This window comes from Sciurus carolinensis, unplaced genomic scaffold (assembly GCF_902686445.1).
Source record: "Sciurus carolinensis unplaced genomic scaffold, mSciCar1.2, whole genome shotgun sequence".
Classification (NCBI taxonomy): domain Eukaryota; kingdom Metazoa; phylum Chordata; class Mammalia; order Rodentia; family Sciuridae; genus Sciurus; species Sciurus carolinensis.
The window spans coordinates 2,300,065-2,318,880 of record NW_025920124.1 but is presented as its reverse complement, the minus strand read 5'-3'; the positions used below and the strand labels follow the sequence as shown (position 1 = coordinate 2,318,880).

At 43.4% G+C, this 18,816-nt stretch overlaps 1 pseudogene; it reads left to right on the top strand.

The window, feature by feature from the left end:
- Window positions 1-279: 279 nt before the first annotated feature.
- Window positions 280-18,816, top strand: part of LOC124973871 (malignant T-cell-amplified sequence 1-like) — an 88,193-nt pseudogene continuing 69,656 nt past the window's right edge.

The window sequence follows — 18,816 nt, the reverse complement described above, 5'->3', positions numbered from 1 at the left end:
TGTGTGTGTGTGAAGTACGTGTGTGTGACGTACCACCTGTGTGTGTGAAGTACCACCTGTGAGTGTGTGTTTGTGAAACACCAGGTGTGTGTGAGAAACACCACCTGAGTTTGTGTGTGTGTGTGTGAAGCACCACGTTTGTGTGTGTGTGTGAAGCACCACCTGTGTGTGTGTGTGTGTGTGTGAAGCACCGTGTGTGTGTGTGTGTGTGTGTGTGTGTGTGTGTGAAGCACCACCTAGAAAGCAACACTAGACCATGTTTCTTTGATGAGCCGCGGGATGTGGTGCCTGGACAGCAGCTCCCTCAAAGTGGGCAGCAGCAAATGCGCCTCCGGGTTCCAGCCTCCAGCCTCCAGGGAGGTTCTGGAGATGGCGCCCGGGGAGAATCCCAGGTGCGCGGAAGCACAGGGGGAGGAAGGGGAAGGGGCGCGACAGCAAGGACAGCGACCTAGAGAACTAAGGGCGCCCTGTGGCAGGCGGCCGGGAGGACGCGGGCTCCTGGATGGGGCGCAGAGGACGGGCTGCTTCTGACTTTCACCTGAGGGCGCCGGCGCCGCTCCTCCTGGGAGCCCGCCCACCCTGGACGCGGCCCGCTCGCCCCGGGCAGGCCGTTCCCCATCGCCCCGCGGAGCCTGTCCCTGAGGACCGCGGCCACCGGCACGGGTCGGGCGCCTCCTGCAGGCGTGCGGGCTGCCGGGCCGACGAGACCGGCCGCCTCTCCTCGCCCCTTTCGGATTCCGGGTTCCCACCCGCCCGGGAGAGACGCCCTCCCGCGTTCGGGCGCGTCCTGGGGGTGCACAGCGCCACCTGGTGTAGTCGCCTTCGGGCGTCGCCCCACGCGTCCTCCCGGACCTCCCGCCAAGCGCAAGTCGCGCTCCCGCTTCTGTCCACCCGACCTAAGAAACGAGGGGATCCGGTCGCGTTGTATGTTGGGTCCTTGTTTCCAGAGTGAGTGTGAGTCGCATGTACTCTCTAATAAGGTTGCGCTGATTCAGGTGCAGCATTTTCCCGCCTTCGCAGCAGGCGCTGGGGCGCCGCTCCAACTGGCTGCAGGGACACCACCGTCCCGGGATGTCTCCCGCAGGTGTGGGTCAGAGCATGAGTTCTCGTCTGGGCAGAAGACCCACCCAGGAAGGTCGCAAAGAGGGTTAAAGACAGGACACACTTTGGGCTGAAAGCTGAAGAGTGGAAAGGGTTTGCTCTCCAGGCCCGACGCGTTGCTGAGGTCGCCCTCGCCTTCCTGGCCTCGGCGGTTTACACCTGGATGAAGCCTCAGTCTAACTGGAGAAGTAAAAGCTTCCTTCCGCTAGACTCCTCTCAGGCTAGGTAGCAGGCTCAAGATGCTGATGTGGCTTAAGGAGATTCCCCCACTCATTGATTGAGAATCATACTCCACGAAATATCATAACTGCCAGATAATAATCAATGGTGTTGGACACAAATGTCATTGAATTAACAAGTTCAATTTCATTAAGTTCACAAAATACTTCTATATTGTAGTGAAACATAGTCACCCATCAGTGTCCACATGGGATTGCTTCCAGGACTCCCAAGGACACCAAATCCATGGATGCTCAAGTCCCTTACAGAAAATATTTACATGTAATTTACACACATCGACCAATTTATTTTAAATAACCTATTCTACCTAAAACGGAGCAAATGCTATGTAAATAGTTGTTAGGCCACATTGTTAGAGAAAATTGACAAAAAAAAAACAAAAACAAAAACAAAAACAAAAACCTGTCTGCATATGTTTATTGCAGGCAGGGCTGATGCAGGCCTAATAAAACAGCCCAGGAATAAGAAGAGGGAGGAACTTAGCTCAGCTGTCAGGGAGAGAAACCAGCCTGTGAAATGGCAGGAAGCCAGGGCAGGAAGTGCCTGCACCCGAAGCCATTCACAGGGGCTCAGGGAAGTGCCTGGCCTGTCTGAAATCCATGTTTTACCTTTAGAAACTTTGTGGAATTGTTTTTTTCAAATATTTTCCATGCCCAATTGGTTGGATCTACAGATCCAAAACCCGCAAACTCTGAAAATACAGAGGGTGACTATTTACATGATATAAAAACTTACCATCTTCACCATTAAGTGCACATTTTAGTGGCATTAAGCACAGACACATTGTTAGGCAACCACCTCCACCATCAGTATCCAGAACTTTTTAAAAAATATTTTTGTTGTAGATGGACACAATAACTTTATTGCATTTATTTATTTTTATGTGCAACTGAGGATGGAACCAGTGCCTCACACATGCTAGGCAAGCGCTCTGTCACTGAGCTACAGCTCCAGCCCACTATCCAGAACATTTTCACTTATTCCCATTGAACACCAGCTCCTCCTTCCCCACCCTCCTCAGCTCCTGGTGGCCTCTATTCTATTTGTTTCTATAAATTAACTACCCATGCAATGAAAAAATAGATATCCTTTGTGGCTGTCTCCGTACACTCAGTACCACGCCCTCAGTGCTGACCCACATCGTGGTATGTCAGAATCGCCTTCACCTCAGTGTGTGCCTGCACCACATGGTGCTTGTCTTTACATCCATTAACAGGTTCCTGGGCTTGTTCACCCTTTGACTACTGCAAATAATGCTGATGTGAATGTGGGTGGACCAATGTTCTAGTCCCTGCTTTCAGCTGTTTTGGAAATGTACCCAGAAAGGGAATCAGGAAGATAATTATGTACTTAATTCTTTGAGGGACCACCAAACTGTATTCCACAGTGGCCTCACTTCTTCAGATTCCCACCACCAGTGCACAGGGCTTCCAGGTTCTTCACATCTTTGTTAGTATTTCTCTCTCTCTCTCCATATACATATATATATCTGGCATCTTAATCAGTGCAAAAATGCATCTAATTATGGTTTTGATTTGCACTCTTCTAATAGTGAGGTTAAGCATTGTTTCATGTGCTTATCATCCTTGGGTATATCTTCTTTAAAAAAATATGTCTATTCAAGGTCTTTGTCCATTTTCCAATTGAGTTTTTGGTTTCTGAATTGTATTTTACAAGTTTTCTATATATTCTGGATATTAATTTCCTAGATATATGATTTGCCAAAATTTCTCCCATCCTGTGGGCTGTCTTTTTATTCTGTTGATAGTGTCTTGATAACATAAAAGTTTTTTTAATTAGATGAATCCAATTTGTTTATTCTTTTCCCTTTGTGGCCTGAGCCTCTCAGGTCATATCAAGAGATCATTGCCAAATGCAACATCAGGACTGTTTTGCCATTTTCTTCTAGGAGTCTTATGGCTTTAACTCTTATATCTAGGCCTTTAGGTCATTTTGTGTTCATTTTTGCATAAGGTGTAAGGTAAGGATCCAACTTCATCTTTTGCCTGTGGCTATCCACTTTTCCCACCACTACTTGTTGAAAAGACTGCCCTTTCCTGCATTGAATTGTCTTGTTCCTTTATCAAAATCATTTGACATTTAATGTGAAGGCTTACATCTGGATTTCTCTTATTTCTGATATTCCATCAGTCTACTTATCTGTATGCCAGTACCACATTGTTTACACTCCTGTAGCTTTGTAATAAGTTAAGAAGTGCAAAACTGGAGCTGGGGCTGTAGCTCAGTGGTAGAGCACTTGCCTCACACATGAGAGACACTGAGTTCCATCCTCAGCACCACATAAAAAAATGGTATTGTGTCCATATACAACTAAAAATATATTTCTATTAAAAATTTCTTTAAAAAAGAAATGCAAAACTACAACTTTGTACTTCTTTCTGGATGATTTTGACTATTCCACAAGGCAAACATTCTTCAAAAGAATGGAAATATAAGAGAAGAAGAACTAAATACAAATTATCAAACTACAGATGCTGTAATAAATGTTTCACAAGAAGGGCTCCGTAGTGGAATTGAGATGACGAAGCAGTCACTGAGCTCAGACAGAACAACAGAAATCGTCTGATATGAAAAACAGAGAAGAAATGACTGAGAAAACAGACAAAACCTCCAGGACCTGAACAGCAGCAGGAAGAGGCTGGAACTTCATCAACAAGATCCAGAGAGAGGCACAGGCATCAAGTGAGCAGCGGAGAGATGGGCAGACAGACACACAGTAGATTTATAAGCTGTGTATTTGAAGAAATAAATACTGAAAGCTCCAAATTTGGCAACGAAAACTTACAGGTTCAACGAGCTAAGCAAAACCCTAAATTCAAATGAATCCATGGATAGTGCACTTCATACAAGGGAATGATGATCAGAATGATTATGAAGCTATGGAGAATCAAAGAAAAAGACACAATTTAAAGGGACTAAATAAATAAGAAGATAGCAACCCAGAGTTCTATATCCAGTGAAAATATTTCTGTTATGAGGTAGAATAAAGACAATTTCACATGACTGAATTAATCAGCAGACACATGCTGAATGATAATAGAGAGTAAATTTGATCATCAGGTGTGAAGAAAGAGAAACAAGCTGGGCAAGGTGGGGCATGTCGAGGATCCCAGCTACTCAGGAAGCTGAGGAAGGAGGATCACAAGTTCAAGGTCAGCCTGGGCAACTTAGTCAGACCCTGTCTCAAAATAAAATCTAAAATGCAAAAAGCTGGGGATGTAGAACAGTGGTAGGGCACCCCTGGGCTCAACCCCCAGTACAGGGGGAAAAAAGAAGAAAAGAAAACAAAATATAAATACAATACAATATTACCTTACTCTCTTGAACCCCTTAAAGTACTATGAGTGTTGAAAGGAAAGCATGAGAAAGAAATGTTGTGTTGCCTGACAGATAGAATTTTCTGTGTTATGTGCTGATGTTATACACAGGACAACTACAAAATGAATGCTGGAGAATAAAAGGACTTACATTTGTAAGGCTTCTAAATTCCACTTAAGGTAGTAAAACCATTAATTACTAGCAGATGGTGAAATGTAAAATACTAACATTGCAATCTCTAGAGAAACCACTAAAAATAAACTATACAACAAGCTGTAGTCAAAAATTCAACTGGTAAATTAAAATAGAAGACTAAAAAGTATTTGGATTACCAAAGAGAAGACAGGATAAGGGGAAAGGAGAGGAAAGATACAAAACAAACAGAAAACAAATGATAAAATAACAGACATGAATACAAACACATCAATAACAACATTAAATATACATGGCCTACACACACCAATTAAAAGACAGAGACCATCAGAACAGGTACTTAAAATGCCCTAACTATACTTTGTCTATAAGAAACTTACTTCAAGCATAATATTTAAAAGTGGGTACATTGAAAACAAAAGATGGGAAAGGTTGTACCATGCCAACACTAATCAAAAGAAAGTGGAGCAACTTTCAGAAAAAGTGTTTCTAAGCAAGAAAAATTATTAGGGATAAAGAGAAACATTAATTATATAATGATAAAATAGATAATTCGCAAAGAAGATGTAAGAGTCTTAATGTGCATCTTTCTAACAAGACAGTTTCAAAATAGATGAAGCAAAATAGGATACAACTGAAAGGAAACGGATGAATTCACAGTTAAAGTTGGAGATTTTAAAGCTCTTCTCTTCATAACTGAGAGATCAAGTTCATAGAAAATCAGCAAGGATGCAGAAGAACTGAACAAAAACAACAGCCAACAAGATCTAATGACATTTACAAACCACTCCACCCAACAAGAACAGAATACTTGAGCAAGGAACAGTCACTGAGAGGAATCATATCCTGCATCATATTATGGGAAGAAAATTCAAAACATTTTAAAGAATGAAAATAACACAAAAAGTGTTCTCCCTAACTGAAATGGAATGAGTTTGATTTGAAAAACAAAAATATATTTGATAGGACATTCACAATATGCTTTTCTAGAATTTTTTCCTAAGTCCCTTACATTTCAGTCAAACCTTGCTCTTTAATCATGCAATGTGCTTCCTGGGTTAGTTGGCTTTGTGTCTCTGTGACCAAAGTACATGATGAGAACAGTTTAGAGGAAGAAAATCCACTTTGGGCTCACAGTTTCAGAGGTTCAGTCAACTCCATTGCACTGGGTCTCAAAGGAGAAGGGAAAGGTGGACAAAGCTGCTCAGGTCATGACCACCAGGAAGCAGAGAGCAAGGAGCCAGGGATAAGATAAAATCCCCAAAGGCACACCCCCAGTGACCTAATTCCTCCAGCCTTGCCCCGACCTGCCTACACTTACCACCCAGTAATACATGCAATCAATTCATCAAATAGATTAATGCACTGATTAGGTTACAGCTTCATAATCTATTCATTTCACCTCTGAACTTTCCTGCATTGCCTAACACACGAGTTCTTCTAGGGAAACCTCATATCCAAAGTATAACGCTTTCCATTCCCCCACTTTGAGGGTCCCAAGACCAGGTCTGATGATCTGGTGCAGGCACTCCCGGTGGTCAACATATAATCCTGCTCCTGGCTAAGATGTATCACAGCAAAAGGAAGCAAAGGAAAAGGCACTGGGGCAGAGCCTGAAGGGCACAGTCACAGGTCTTCGAAAACTTTTCAGATTTATGTAAAATATGGTATGCAAAAAAAAAAAAAAAATCTGGCAAATAGTGCCTGGGCACATTTTACTCCTTCCCTCTCCCCTTTAGAATTTAGAAGGTCACTAGATATACCAAATCCATTCTCCCCTCTAATCTTGAATTTGACCTGACTGCTTGGTGTTCAGCAGAGTCGATCGCTTCCACTCTAACCAAATTATCCTTCCACTGCTCCGTCAAATGTTCAGCCAAATGCCTGGTCAACCCAGGTTTGTTGAATTGAGCCCCAGGGGTTCAGGAGCACTGGACAAAGGAGTGTTTTCTGATTATTCTAGCCTCAAAGGATTCAAAGCTAAACCACAGAGAAATGAAGTACACTCAGGCTCTACCAAACAGGTTCCATCAGCCAGAGGCTATGAAGTGGGAGGCTGGGGTGTGATGCTGTGGTAGGAGAAGGTGCATACTGGAGGCTGTTTGGAGATGGTGCACTCTGGGCTACAGCCTAATGGAGAGAAAGATCTGGTCAGTGAGTTGGACCAAGGAGGGTTGTGTTACCTTTTTTGCTTTTGTGATCAACCTGACAAAAACAATTAAAGGAAGAAAAGTTTATTTGGGGCTCATGGTTTCAGAGGTTTCAGTCTGTAGATGGCCAACTCCATTGCTCTGGGCTGGAGGGGAGGTAGAACATCATGGCAGAAGAGTGAGGGAGAGGAATGTGGCTCAGGATACTGATAATCAGGAAGCAGAGGGAGAGACTAAACTCAGCTAACAAAATATATACCCCAAAGGCACACCCCGCGATGACCCATCTCCTCCAGCCACACTACCGGGTTAATCCATAGCCATAATCCTTAACCCTGATTAGATTAAGGCCTCCTAACCTGATCATGTCTCCTCTAAACCTTCTTGCCTTGCTCCACACATGAGCTTTTGGGGGGTGCCTCACACCTAAACCATAACAAGGGTGCTGGGCAAGGATACTAGCATGAACAAAGGCCCAGAGTGGTGAATGAGGCCACAAGACTGTGGGGACATGGAGAGAAATCTGCTGGATGTAACAGGCTGTGAATTAAATTTGAGTAGGGGATTTGGAGAAACACTGACAAGAGGAAGAAAAACATTTTCTCCCAGTAAACAAATTAAATATTGGTTTTCTGCAAGTGCATCTTGCAGCAACCAAATTTAAAAACTAATTGTGTGCAAAGGGGCATGAGGGATTTTTAGGGGGTAATGAAAGTTCTAAGACCATACTAGGATGATGGTTGACTTACATTCTTCAAATGGGTGTTTATGGGATATAAACTGCACCTCAATAGAGCTAGTTTTATAAATATTTTACAATAGTTATCATCTTAATTGTGTAAATGTATGGGACTGTGAGATATTTGATACATATAAACAAAATAAAATGCTCAAATCAGAGTAGTTAACACTTCCCTCTCCTTAAACATGTAAAAATTAATGCATAATAACTGTATATATTTATGGAATATACTGTGATATTTCCATGCTTATAAAAAATGTACCGATCAAATTGGAGTAACGAGCACTGTAAGTTCCTTATCATGACTTGCTCTTTGGAGCCTTTGAGCTTCTCTTTTCTAGTTATTCATAAAATATGTAACACATTATAGAGAACTAGAGTTACCCCACTGTTGTGAGGCAACACAAGCTTAATACATCTTTTTCTCAAAAATATTTGTAAGTTCTCATGTTCTAAAGATTTTAAGTTTTATTAAGCTTGTGCTTACTCTAGTTCTGATTCATGCTGGGTTGATTGTGATTTCTTTTACTCCCACTTGATCACAGTAGTCTCCATCCATATATGTTGATTTAATGACAGGCAACTAAATTAAATACTGTGGCAACTAAATTACATACTGTGCCAACTAAATATCCTTGATTTTCCTCTTCATCTGTTTTATACTTTAGGGTACTGGAAAATTTTCCCCTTTCAATTCATGTTAAAATTTTGGGGGAGCCGGTAGCAGTGGCACACACCTGTAATCCCTGTGGCTCCAGGGGCTGAGGCAGGAGGCTCACAAATTCAAAGCCAGCCTCAGCAACTTAGCAAGACTGTCTCAAAATAAAAAATAAAAAGGACTGGGGGTGTGACTCAGTGGTTCAATCCCCCAGTACCAAATTATAAACATAACAATAACAATACTAGAATATTATTTTAAAAGACAAAGCAAGCCCTTTTATAGGAAAGGAGCGCTGAAGGTCGGATCATGACAGGGTCAGAGGTTCCGGCAGAGAACTGAGTTAATGCGGTGAAACACTGTCAAAAATCCTTCCAACCACTGGGTGATATTCTGACCCATGGGAGAAAGAAAGTCAGAGAACGAAGAAACAGCAGTGAAAAGACAATCACAGGGCAGACGAAGAAGAAATCACAAAACCTTGCTAACTCTTGCTGAATGAAATTCCTGGGCCCCGCCTGAGCCAGCCTGGGTCTGGCACATGAGCGCGCGGTGCCCTGCTGACACCTAGTGGCTGAAGTGCAGGTGACAGGTATGCAGAAGAAACTGGGAGCGAATGCTGCTTGGCAGGATCTACCCTCCGCAGGGTGTGGTGCCAGGATTGCGATCCCTGCCACTCGAAGGCTCAGTTTGAGGCCAGCCTCAACAACTTAGCAGAGTCCCATGCAATTCTGCAGGACCCTGCCTCAAAATTAAAAGGGCTGGGAATGGAAGGCGCCCCTGGGTTCAATCCCACTAACAATATCTTTAATAAGAGCATCTGCTCTCTGACCTTAAAATGCATTGTTCTTTATATGCTTCAGACCCTTTCTTGATTGCTACAGTCCCTAGACAAATAACAGGGCTGCCAACCGCCAGAGTATTCCCAGGAATCAAGTGGCTCTTGGAGGGGGTCTGCAGCCACCTTTCCTTCTTCCTCTCTGCAGCCCACAGACCCTGAGAGCAGTGAGCCTCATAGGCCTCACTCTTCAGAGGCACACAGTCTGCCTCCTGCCTCCCACCACCAGGAAGCACCCCAAATTGAGTGAGGGGTCAGAGGACAGTCGCTGACCACACCCGGGGAAGGCTGCTGGCTTCACTGTGCTGGGGAAACAGATGAACTCCTACTAGACATTTGGGCACAGTGACAAAGTGAAGGATGTCAGGGCATAGTCCAGGCAGCCTACTCCAAAGGGGAGCTCCTGAGGCAGCGCAAGCCCCAGGATGCTTGCCGCCAGGAGAGAAGTGAAACCTTCTCTTTCAACTTTGCTTGGCAGGTCCAGGGAGACAGGGACCAGCCCCAGGGTGGACATGAAGACAGCTGTCACTGGCCTCCATGGCACCAGGCAGGGTCAAGCAGTTCACTCCAGTTCCTTTGGCTGCTGTTCTAACTGCACATTCTCAGGCAGAGAGGCAGGTCTGTGGATGAGCCTGCTGCCTGGCCTCACAGGGACAAAGGGATGGAATGCACAATAGCCCAGGACTGAGCACCACGAGAAACTCCAGAGATCACCCTGCAGGGCATCCATCTCAGGGAGGCATCCCACCCAGAGAAGGGAACTGGCTCTAGGTCAAGCGGCGTGGTATCCCATAGAGTCTGAGGCCAGGACTCCACCCCACACAGAGTTCATTTCAGCAGATATGTGTGTACTTCCAGACAATTCTGGCCTGTTTGTTTTTTGAATGCCTTTATTCTTTTATAGGTGGATTCCTCTTAAGTGTTAACACATCTTAAGAGGAATTTTTTTTTTGTACCAGGTATTGAGCCCAGGGGTGCTTTTTTTAAATTTTAAGTCAGGGTCTTGCAAAGTTGCTTAGCGCCTTACCAAATTGCTGAGGCTGGCCTCAAACTTGCAATCCTCCTGCCTCGGTCTCCCAAGCCATTGGGATTGCATGCAAGCACCACTGCAGGAAATTTCTAAGTTCAGCATACTGCTAATGAAAACATGCTTGTTACACCACGTCTAGATTTTTCTCTCTCATGGACTAACACCCTGGTTACCTTCATTTGAACTACCATGGGCAACACCTGACCTTGCATATCAATGTGCACATCAAAGTTAGGCTTCAGGTTGGTTGGTTTTCTCACTGGAGTCCACTTTAAGCATACTTTCTTAATGGAGGTGTAAAAATAGACATGCCTACTAAATGGCCTTGTTTTAAAGCCTTTATTCTTTTATAGGTGGATTACTTTAAATCATGAAATTGAAATGTTTATGATCCAAAAGAATGACTGCATATTGGCAGTTTATGTGGTTCTACCCAGTACCCTGGGAAGCGTCAAAATTTGAAGAATTCTTGCTTTGTGAAAGGATTATTTGCATTGACTTAACACTTTCTGGTAGATTTTTAATTTTTTTTGCTATTATGCCCAAATTTCACTGATGTTCTGATATTCTAAAAAGTTAATAGATTTCACCAAAATACCAGAGTTTCATTTTGGGAAAAATAAAATAAAATATAAATAGTTCCTACATGTTCTTTTTTCCTCCTTAAAGAAACTAATATCTTAAAGCAATTAGACAAGCATTCTACCATTGCATTGACGCAAACACCAACCAATTAAAGAAATGAGAGGCTAAATCTATTTGCTCCCTTCACTGTGCCAAGGATTCCATCTCAGTCTGTGGTGCTGGTGGAGTTGGATATCACCGTGAGCATGCCGCTGGTGTTCCCAGTCACATCTCCTCATTTCAGCCCTTCCTACATCCAACTGGGATGCTCACAAAACCTGTTATGATCTGTTAAAAGTGGCCAAGGCCTGGACACATGGGCATGTACATTCATTCCTTAAATAATAAAATGCTTAGCTTTCTCTCAGGAAAACCTACCAAACCCATTCCATGATGGTTGGAAGCTGGCTTTTCAAAAATGGACATGTGAGGAAGTAGCCTGCTCAGCCAATGAACTCTTGACATCAAAATCCCCCACACGGAGCATAATCCCTCCCCCCAGAGAAACGTGACCTGTGAGCTGGCATGATGGCTAAGCATGTGCAAAAAACCCCTAAACTCCCTCTCACCACCCAGTCAACAAGCCTGCCCTGCCAATCAATCAGGAAGGTTGAGCTGGGCTTACAGCTCCCAGCATCCTTACCTCTGGAATGCACGAGAAAGCATTTTCTATTTGGAAAAACCCAGAGCCACAGTGTTAGTTTCTATGCACATGGGAATGAAAGCCCTTTCTCCATATCATGTGCGAGAACTTTATAACAACCTTAGAATGAAAAGGGGCAAAAGAAGAGATCCCGAGGGTGGACCTGACACGTTCTGTACCATATCCTGGGTAGAAAACATAGGAGGTTGCTTTTCACATGAGCGTGTATGTTCCTATGTGCAAACCATAGAAAACAATAAACTCGATAATTCAATTTCCTTCCATCATTCTGTGAAAAAGCATAATTGCTTCCTGGACATCCAACTCCAAAATATGCTTATATAGGTTTATCAGTTAGGTGTAGTGACATGGAAGTTCACGGTGTGAGCCCAAGTTACAGAAAAACATGTAGTATGATCATGTTTCTATAAAAAACAAAACTGCACATAATCATGAAGATATATTCTTCTTTTTGTCAGTACCAGGGACTGAATTCAGATGTACTCAACCTCTGAGCCACCTCCCCAGCCCTATTTTGTATTTTATTTAGAGACAGGGTCTCACTGAGTTGCTTAGTGCCTCACTGTGGCTGAGATTGACTTTGAACTCACTATCCTCCTATCTCAGCCTCCCAAACCCCAGGGCATAAAGATATATTCTATATGCATACAATATAATACACATATATTACTTATGCAAATATTGAAAGATGTGAAAATGCCTCTCTGAGGTGTAGGATTGGAGAGCAATAAGTAAAATTACTTTTGCATTGTTTGCATTTTTTAAATGAGCACTAACTCCATTTATGATAGTTCAAGTTCATTTATTTACACCCTTAAGTTTCATGCTCTTGAAAACTTCTCTAGTCTCTGTTCTCCTATGGTCCAAATCAAATGTCTTTCAATATCTGGTCAGTAAGACACAATCTCTTTCTGCACACACATGGCAGCATTGGCACGTGATCTCTACTCTGGCCATCATCGGCGGAGGCAGTTTGGGAATCTCACCTTGAGCTTCCTGCATCTCTTCCCATCAGCACATTACCTTGTCCTGAATGGAGCTTCGTAAATACTCAGTAAGGGTTTTGTGAGTGACAGTTGGACAAAGTTCAAATCCAGATGGTTCCATCTGTCAGAGCATCCTGCTGTGCCCTGGCCCATGCCATCCACTCGTGCTCCCAGAGGGGACAGTCACCAGAAACCTGCCCTGCCTGCTGGGAGCTGAGTGTTTACAGACTTCAGGTGGGATTGAGACACAGAAGCCAGAAAGCAATGGGAAGAAGGAAGACATCAAGTCCAGCTGAATTGTAATGATGAGGCACTCACCAGCAGGAGGCAGGGGGACCAAGGTTAAAACAAAGAGCAGTTCAGAGGAAGGAGAGGTGTCTTGCCAGCCACTGTCCTCACCACCCACAGGAGCGGTGGGTCTGCTACTGGTCAACCTTCCAGTCAGGGCCAGAGAGGCAGGAGGGTCAACATCATGGTGCTGTGTGTCCCCAGAGGAGTCTGAATTTGACCCTGCGGTCGTGAGGAGACTGGCATGGGCGCTTTATGAATCAGGCCACACACTTGGACCCTGAGCTATGCCTGTGCTTGCTCCTGTTGGAGGTATAAGAAATCATCTTTTTTCCCTCTTAATCTCATGCACATGTTTGCCTTAACCCTAATGAGCACATGTTTATGTAATCTTCTTCTGACCAGATGGCAGCCTAGTGTGGCTTGGCCCCTGAGAGACAAACACCTGCTCTGTATTTAAATAGGAAATGACCTTGAAATTGTAACATGCGTGCATAAACATGAGTTTTTAACACGCCCCACGCAGGACAATGGCCTCAGCCGAGCAGGTCACTGAGGTTTCTCCATTTGTTTCTGATCGAGTCGCTGCTCCTACTGACCATCCTGCCAGCCTGGGCCTTGGCCCTCAGCACCCGACATGTTGGCTTCCTCCAGTAGCAAGATTGTGCTCGAAAGAGGAGCTGAGTGCCTGTAGGCTCCAAATTCATCCTTGTTAGTGCCATCTGCAAAAGGGATCTGAGCCCCTTCAGCAGCCTTCCTTGGCCAGTTGCATGATGTTCAAACTGGACAGAGAGGGGCCTGGATGTGCTGAGAGGAAGGGGCCCTCCTTCCAGGAGCAGGGGTGTAGAGGAGGAGGAAGGTGGGTGGGGGGAGGAGGCATGTGGGAAGGAGGAGGAAGAAGGTGGGAGGAGGGGGAGGAGGAAGGTGGGTGGGAGGAGGAGGAGGACGAAGGTGGGTGGGAGGAGGAGGCAGGGGTGGGGAAGGCTGGAGACCCCAGGGAAATGAGGCGCCCTGGAACACACTGCAGCTTGCAGAAGTTCTCCCCGATGCCTCAGGATTCAAAGCACAAGGAATCACCTGCTGGATGCCATTCCATAAATGGAACTGAGGATGAGCACTGGACAAAGCCTGGACACACTGCTCACTACTGTCCCAAGTGACATCACAAGAGTACATCAGGCAAGCCCAATCCAGTCTATGCTTACTCCATTTTTGGGGGGTAGTGATTCTGTGTTTTCATTTTTCCATTTTTTCCTCTTCAGGATGTTATGAATGATGTTGATTAGATCTAGTAGCACCAGGACAGTGTGTTCCTCTCAATTTCTTATTAGTGACAAATTATGCGTCAGCATCTCGTCATTTTTTGAGTTCTCGTCATCAAGCTCACCCTGCGATGTTGATTCATTTTATAACTGCTCCATTTTAAAGTTCAATGAAATGTAAACTGCATGTTTTTTAATATAAAATGAAAAAATATCTAAACATGCTACCAATTTTTCTGAAAGATGAATTTCATGATTGCTTGCTCTATTTCTGTAAGGTACATCATTGGGATTTTAATTGGAATTGCATTGAATCTGTATAGCACTTTTGGTAGTATGGCGATTTTGACAATATTAATTCTGCCTATCCAAGAACATGGGAGATGTTTCCATCTTCTAAAGTCTTCCTTAATTTCTTTCTTCAATGTTTTGTAGTTTTCATTGTAGAGATCTTTTACCTCTTTGGTTAGATTGATTCCCAAGTATTTTATTTTTTTTGAGGCTATTGCAAATGGAGTTGTTTTCCTCATTTCCCTTTCAGCTGTTTCATCGCTTGCATATAAAAATGCTTTAGACTTATGCATGTTGATTTTATATCCTGCTATTTTGCTGAATTCATTGATGAGGTCTAGAAGTTTTCTGTAGGAGGTTTTTGGATCCTCTAAATATAGAATCATGTCATCAGCAAATAGTGACAGCTTAAGTTCCTCTTTTCCTATTTGTATCCCTTTAATTTCTTTAGTCTGCCTAATTGCTCTGGCTAGAGTTTCGAGGACAATGTTGAATAGAAGTGGTGAAAGAGGACATCCCTGTCTTGTTCTCATTTTTAAAGGGAATGGTTTCAGCTTTTCTCTATTAAGAATGATGTTGGCCACGGGCTTAGCATAAATAGCCTTTACAATGTTCAGGTATGTTCCTACTATCCCTATTTTTTCTAGTGTTTTGAGCATGAAGGGGTGTTGTATTTTGTCAAACGCTTTTTCTGCACCAATTGAAATAACCATATGATTCTTATCCTTAAGTCTACTGACATGATGAATTATGTTTATTGAAGTACGAATGTTGAACCATCCTTGCATTCCAGGGATGAACCCCACTTGATCGTGGTACACAATTTTCTTAATATGTTTTTGGATATGGTTTGCCAATATTTTGTTAAGGATATTTGCATCTATATTCATCAAGGTTATTGGTCGAAAATTTTCTTTCCTTGATATGTCTTTTGCTGGTTTGGGTATGAGGGTGATATTAGCTTCATAGAATGAGTTCAGTAGGGTACCCTCCTTTTCTATTTCGTGGAATACTTTGAGAAGCATTGGAATAAGTTATTCTTTGAAGGTCTTGTAGAACTCAGCTGAAAATCCATCTGGTCCTGGGCTTTTCTTGGATGGTAGATTTTTAATGGCTTCTTCTATTTCATTGCTTGATATTGATCTGCAATATCACATATTGACAATGCATGTGAAGTTTGTAAAGAAAATACCACAAAAATATGCAATTTTTATAATAGCTATGAACCAAGGAATATGACTTTTTGTAATTTTAAATCTTTACTTAGATATGTATATATAGTAATTTTGTTTATTTTAGGGTTATGGTAATCTTTATCACAAAAATCTATTTTTTCAACTTAATTTTAAATGAACTTGAATGATTATCTAAGATGGAGATGTAGAAATCAAAGTTATGAAATACTTCCAACTTTATTTGAAGATTACACTTGTCACTTTTGCAAATAGCTAAGTATTTTTCCTGCTTATAAGGCTTTTTATTTGTGCTTCCATGGAACATTTTTATTTTGTCTGGGTAGAGTACTGGGTCAGTTTGGGGTGTCTGTCATGCACACAGCTTAGGCTCAGGTCAAGGTGGATCACTTCCTCCATCACCGAACTGGATGGATGCATGGGCGGTGTGTTTTCAAGGCAGGCCTGGCCCTTAGCTCTGCCACTGCTGCTGCTGCTGCTCTTGTCCCTGAACCTGAGGCTGTCCTTACCCACCATCTCCCATCCTCCATCCCTTCAGAGGTTTTGGGGGAGACAGATGTGACTCCATGGGGCAAGAAATCCTGGAAACTACTGCTCCCCTCCACTTACAAAGGGGCCTAGGGCTCTTTGGGTGGGACCTGGGGCCTGATGAAAAGGCTGTGATGGGGGTTGGCTGAGGTCAGGTGCTGTGCCAGGAGTCCCTGTATCTTCTCTTTACATCCACTCCAATACAGGAAGCCCAGAGACATCAATCTAGGTAGGTCAGGTTGCCCACTCTGGTGAGGATCTTACTTGGGTGGAAAACCCCAACAATGCCCAGGTGTGGGACTGTGGAACAAGACAGGTGGTCTGGGTCTAGCCCTGGAGCTGGGTGGAGGGGACAGCACCAGGGATGGTTCTTTGGGGTCCAGAGGTGAAGGTTGGTAGGCTCAGAAGTCTCGGGTCATATCAGTTAACTTCTGAGATTCAATTTTCTCATCTGCAAAACAGGCACAGAGGTGTGCCACAGGGCATCCCTCCCTGTTCATTTGGGCTGGGTCACTTTTCCCTTGGTCATGGTGTTCATCACTGGATGAAGTCATGGGCCTGCAGGAGGAGGACAAAGTGTGTGAGGGCACATGCTAGACATCTTGGGCCAGGTCATGCCTCCTCAGGGAGCCTCTGCAGCTGGCCCTCCTTTAAGCAAGTGTATTGGAAATGATCACTCATGGTTTTCAGTATTATGAACCTGCTATGTATGCATTACTCCATCCTTGGGGCAAAACTTCCAAGTCCTCTACCCTGAAGCATAGGTTCCTCGTGCTGGGCCCAGTGTTTTTACCCACTTTGCACTAACCCTTTCATTCTTGTTCACTTGTTCAAAGACCCAGTGTGTGCTTTCCTCTTAGTCCGTCTATATTTTCCATTAAAGAACAGTGCTGGCAAGAAATTCAGGCCTAAGTGACACTGCCAAGGGCCTCACTCAGTAGGAGACAGACAGGACCATTTGCCTTTCCTCCTAAGTTCCCTGGTTCAGTGGAAGAGCTTCTGTCTTCTGAAGTTCATCATCCATGATCAGATTTTTTTTTCTTTGCTCAGCAATCAGTGTTAGGTTAGGGATTTACAATAGCAATGAGCAGACAGTACAGGCAAAAATGATGTTTAGCTGCCTCTTTCTATGACTCTAACTGACTTGGGCTAATTATATGTGCATCTGGGGTCTAGCATTATGAAGTAGTGTAAAATAAAACTGATCACAAAATTGGGAGTAAAAAGGTTTTTCAACAATGAAAATTTATATCACTGGCCCCAGAAATAAATGATAAACCCACTCAAATCTTACATCAAAGATGTGAATGAAAATTGTGGGAAAGTAGCAGATTAGTGAGGTGAAATAAGCAAAGTATTGAATATCTCATGATAGTCACATGTTTTGCAGATATGATGGGATGAAAAAACACAATAAAGAATGCAAACCACAGTACAATGTGTTCACTATCCCCATGACTGAGTGGCTGATAAGGGTCATAGCTAATGACACCTGCCCAGCATTGACAGAGTGCAGGAATGAATTGCACTGGCCAATTAAAACACCAAAATACAAAATTCCAGGCATCATTTCTAACAAATGCATATCACTTTTGCAACACCTTAAAGTCAAACTATTGTACATTCCTGCACCAAGTTTGTGCGAGGAAGAAAGTGAATTCCAAAGAGCAGTGGTGTAAGATGGAGAAAAGCAATGAAGAAGGTTAATGAATAGTGCCCCCAGCATCAGATTGGAGAGCTAAGATTTAGATGAGTGGGTGTGCATTGGTGGACAGAATCCAAAAAGCAAGCCCAGTACATGGGGAGTGATTGCTAGTGCTGGAGACGTCACAGCTCTATGATTGTGAAGTCCCTCTACATTAACAAGACAAGGGTTTATCCCCTCTTGCCCCTTATATCTGTCCCTACCTCCACTAATTCCAGATAAGTATAGTATATACTTATAGTATATGCTACTCCATATACAATATCATCAGAAAATCTTCCACGCTTTTGAAATCTGCAACTTGTATTATGGAATCGAGTTCAGACTCTGACTTGAGTGTGTTTATTGCATGGAAACATTGGACAACATGATGCTCTGAAAAGCAAAAAGGGTTTTTTGGGGGGTTCTGCAGGCTACACAGTGGTTCTTTGAGCCTAGTGGAACTCTCCAGCAAAGGGGTTTATTAAGACTAGATTTCTGGAGAATCTAGAGATAACAGTAATAGTCAGTGAGAGTCATGAAGATGGTTTCCTATAAAACACAATCCACTGAGGCGATCCTGTTTCATTTCCCCCTGCTGCCTCCCTAAAAACCCGTGTGTTTATTATTCAATTGTATATACTGAATTATCTTCAGAAGGTGCAATCATTGTTAAAATTAATGAAGAGCCCAACTACAAGAGCAATCCAGGGTGGGATCTGGAAAACTGGACAAGGATTATTGATGAACTGTAATAGAGGGACACTGATAAAATGACTGTGCTGTAGTCTGAGAAACAATTGCAACATGGCCCAGAGGCACTTGCCAAATGTGTTACCACTGTAGTATTTGAAGGAAACTTGAGGTTCTTCTCTACCTATGAGAGAATATCTGCCCACCCTAACCACGCCTTCTGCCCTCTACTGTGACCCGACTTCTGTGGCTTGATCCCACATTCCACAGGTGTTTACATTCAACCTTTTCTCAGCTTCTCCTGGACTCTGAGCATCTGGCTCTGGGTCCTGTGTAGACATTTCTCAATGTG